General features: G+C 36.9%; 1 protein-coding gene across 1 annotated transcript in view; it reads right to left on the reverse strand.

The window, feature by feature from the left end:
* arhgap42a (Rho GTPase activating protein 42a) overlaps nucleotides 1-4,808 on the reverse strand; it is a 29,231-nt gene that overhangs the window by 23,900 nt on the left and 523 nt on the right. The window lies entirely within an intron of this gene.

Raw genomic sequence — 4,808 nt, forward strand, 5'->3', positions numbered from 1 at the left:
ATATATATATATATATATATATATATCACAAGACTTCTAAAGTGATCGTTTTTTGTGATCAGCATTGAAAGGCTGCCGCCGATCAGGTACTTTTTAACAGAAATCAGCCGATCATGATCGGTGGCCGATCGATCGGAACATCTCTACTTTAAACCAAAGCTCAAAGCTAGTTGAGGTGCTTGTTGCTGCAGGGTGCTGGTACTTATATGACTTCCATTGTATTGTTAGTACTCATCTGGGTTCCGGTTCTGATCTGGTTGAAGACTGTGAGACGTGTTTTAAATCACGCTATCCTTGAGTTATTCCAATCTGGCTTCAAATCTCGCCATAGCACTGAAACTGCTCTACTGAAGGTTTTTAACGACATTTTCATTTCCACAGACGCAGGTGATTCTGTGCTGTTGGTCCTATTGGACCTTACATCTGCTTTTGACACCATCGACCACAAGATCCTCATTTCTAGACTGGAGCAGTGGGTGGGCATCACAGGGTCAGCCCTTAAATGGTTTGGGTCCTACCTATCTGACAGAACCTTCTGTGTCAATATCAAAGATTCTAGTTCGGCATCGACAGCGCTCCAGTGGGGGGTACCGCAGGGGTCCATCCTCGGTCCCCTTCTCTTTTCTTTATACCTGCTGCCACTAGGTGCTATCTTCCGCAAACACGACATACCCTTTCATTTCTACGCCAATGATTGCCAAATTTACTTCCCCCTGAGGCACAGAGGCACACGCTCTATTCAGCCTCTTCTTGACTGCCTGGCTGACATCCGGGACTGGATGGCTTTAAACTTCTTAAGCTTCAATGAGAAGAAGTCTGAAGTCATGCTGTTCCATCCCAGTGGCTCACTCATGAACCATGACATTGACCTTTTCTCTCTAGCCCCGCTAGAGAAACAAAAGGTCACTAATCTGGGGGTGATAATGGACCCGTCCTTAAAACTCAACAGTCACGTAAACATGATGGTCAAATCCTGTTTTTTTCAGCTGAGACGGCTGTCTAAGCTGAAGCCTATACTCTCCAAAAAGAACCTTGAGACAGTGATCCACGCCTTCATAACATCTAGGCTTGATTACTGCAATTCACTTCTGTTTGGAATCAGTCAGTCCTCCATTGCTCGTCTACAACTGGTCCAAAATGTTGCAGCCCGATTTTTAACTGGTACAGGCTATAGAGAGCACATCACGCCAGTTTTGGCCTCCCTGCACTGGCTACCCATTCACCTTCGGATCCATTTCAAAATTCTCATGTATGTTTTTAAATCACTGAACAGTTCCGCCCCATCCTATCTCACTGATCTTCTGCAGCCATATGTCCCACCGCGCTCTCTGAGGTCAGCAGACCAGATGCTTCTCTCAGTCCCAGAAACCCGTCGTAAGCTCAGGGGTGACAGGGCTTTCTCTGTTGCAGGTCCACGACTGTGGAATGAGTTGCCACTGAGTGTCCGGCAGGCTCCCACACTCTCAGTCTTTAAGTCTCGCTTGAAGACCCACTTCTATTCGCTTGCCTTTAACACGGTGTGATTTGTTTTGGCCCGGTCTGTTCTCTACTCTGTTGGCCATTTTAGTTAGCTTCTGCTGCTATTTGTATCTGTATTTCTATTTTATGTTTTCCTGTCTGCTGTGCATGTTTGTGTTCTTTTGTACAGCACTTTGGTTGGCCTTGTTGCTGTTTTAAGTGCTATATAAATAAATTGGTATGGTATGGTATGGTAAATCTGATGACGGATGAAACCGTAAAGCGGTTTGACTGACCTGTTGTCATCACTGCAGCCCACTGAACAAACAATAAGTACTCTTTCTGAAAAGTTATCACAAGTTAGAAAATAAAGTGTTTCTGGTCACAAATTACACTTTTACTGCCTTTAAATCTTCTTAAGAAGATGACAGTAAATAAAATCAATGTTAGTGGCAGCTCTACGAAGTTCAATAAACTGTCAGTAAAATCAACAAACTAGGTGAACATCACTGGAGCTTTCTAGAGATTTTAGAATAATGGGTCAGATTGGCTGTTTGTTTCCGTAGATCAGCTATTTTTCTGTTAACCTGTTACCGTTATGGGACTGCAGGCACTTTAATCCATAACTTTTTCAGAGAAAACAGACACCCTTCACTGAAGCTGTTAAATTGAACTTCTATGAAAACAGACGTTTTGTTAAACCAACTGGTCAGTTAAAAAAATGTCTGCAGTTTCCTTTGTCTGCTTTTATACGTATTTTCAGTTCAGTCCCTGATCCTTTTCAGAAAAGAGTTTGTTTTGTTTGTTAAACCATTTTTAGCTCAGACCTATGGATCATTAATAAAAAATGGTCTTAAACTCAAAGGATGAGTCAACTTTTGTTAACACACAACAAACAACTTGGTAAGAACTGTGTTAAAATTGGGCCTTTGTTGTTAGTAGCCCGTCAATAAAACACAAGTTTATTCTTTTTTTGACTGACTATGAGAAATAGCAACAATACCTCAGTTTGACCCATAACCTGTATTTAGCACCAGACAAATTATTTCAAAAGGGTATTAAATGAAAATCAGGCATACAAGTAATGCTGAACTAATTGATGATCCATCTCTCCTGCATCAGATCTTTGCTGGAGTTTGTTTCTCTGGTTTTTCTAGTACACAACTTTCAAATAAAGTGCATCTACTACTTTTTAGACTCAACTTCTTCATGTATTCCTCACTTCTCTACTGGCTTTACTTTTAAACACTCACTGCCCAGTATTCTGTCATTCACAGGTACAAAAAAATTAACAAAAAACAAGAGGAAAAAGTAGCTGAAATTCAAAAGAAAAACTATAAAGTCCAGAGAACCTTTAAAAAAAAGATTTTCCATAAGGTCTGACTCCTTGCACATAAATATAAAGATGCCAGTAGCTGTACACAACATGAGCTTCACATAAATCATTAATGAAAATAGTCAGAGGTTATATTTTATATTTAAGGTATTCTTGCAAAGTCAAAAAGGCAGGTAAAAAAAATCATATACAAAGGATCAAAATGTACTTTTTTTCCCTCTTCTTGATGTTATGTGTCCTTAAAATAAATAAAATAAAAATTGTAAACAAAATTTGCAACCAGATACTAAGGACAACGTGTTTTTTACTCTTTGGAAACAGCTGAAGTGACTGAAACTAGATCAACAACCGAAATGTCACGGGAGAATTGTTCAAGAAGTGCAACAGTTTTAAAGTATTAATATGGATTTATGCTGTGATTTGTTGAATAAGAAAGGTTAGGCTGAAGTTTTGTAAAGGTCCTGCGTGTTTGAAAGCTGACCTCTGTCTTTGTGATGCTCCATCGCTCTTCACGATCCTTGATTTTTACTCTGACAGGTGTCTTAGTCCATCTTTCTTTGTCCCTCAAGTGAAGCAGCAGATAGTTCCATCTGAACTGCTTCTCTGAGACTCTACCTTTGCCTGATTCCACCATTTTTGTTTCCATGTTACAATAAATATACTGGTAGATTTATATTTTACCCTGTCCACACAGCTTACTGTTAACCATTTGTGAGTCCTGTGATTCAAGCTTATGTGTGTTTTTTGGCGAATTCAGCCCAGTGTTTTGTTTACATTGAGTGTGTACCCGCATTTCAGAACCAAATCAACACATCAGAGTAAAGATGGACTAAACTCTTTTCAACAGCACCACTTGATACAGGTCAGGATAAACTTATGGTTGATTTCATGGTTTGTGAATGGTTCTCTTAACAGTGTAAATGTTCAAACGACTAACGGCTGCACTTTTTAATTATAAAGATCAATAGAAACACTCCAGTAAAATGTCATGCCGTGTGCAGTGATTTAGAAACTAAATAGAGGCTGTAGAATAAAATCATCATTAATATTTATCACGTGTTACAATTTATCCCATATAGCATTGTTGCTACCCCTATAAACAGCAGATATATAATAACCTCTAAAAACAGCAGAAATAACATTATAATAACATCTATAACCAGCGGTATTAACATTATAATAACCTCAAAAATAGCACTAATAACATTAAAATAACATCCAAAAACAGCAATAATAGCATTACATTAACATTATAACAACCTCTATAAACAGCAGTAATAACATTATGATAACCACCATAAAGAGCAGTAACAACCTTATAATAACAGCAGTAATAACCTTTATAAACACCATTAATAACATTATAATAATATTAATAAACAGCAGCAGTAATAATATTATAATGATTTCTATAAACACAGCAATAACATTATAATACCAGCAGTACTAATTTTATTAATCTCTATAAAACAGCATTAACAACATTATGATAACCTCTATAAACAGCAGACTGTAATAATAATGTTATAATAACATCCATAAACAGCAGTAACATTATAATAACCTCAATAAACAGCAGCAACAACAGTATAATAACATCCATACAAAGTAGTAAATTGATTATCTTTACAAACAACAGTAATAACATACTAATAACATCCATAGACACCTGTAATAACACTATAATAACATCTATAAACAGCAGCAATAACATTATAATAATCTAACATACAATATTAATAACATAATAACAGCAGTAATACCATTACAATAACCTCTATAAACAGCAGTAATAACATTATAATAACATTTATAAAACAGCAGGAATAACAATAAAATAATTTCTATAAACAGCAGTAATAACATTATAACAGCAGCAATGCCATTTTAATAACCTCTATGAAGAGCAGTAACACCATTATAATCGCCTCTATAAACAGCAGTAATAACCTTATAATAACAGCAGGAATGCCATTTTAATAACCTCTATAAAGAGCAGTAACACCATTATAAT

This window comes from Nematolebias whitei, chromosome 14 (genome assembly GCF_014905685.2).
Source record: "Nematolebias whitei isolate Nwh7 chromosome 14, NemWhi1, whole genome shotgun sequence".
NCBI classification, from domain to species: domain Eukaryota; kingdom Metazoa; phylum Chordata; class Actinopteri; order Cyprinodontiformes; family Rivulidae; genus Nematolebias; species Nematolebias whitei.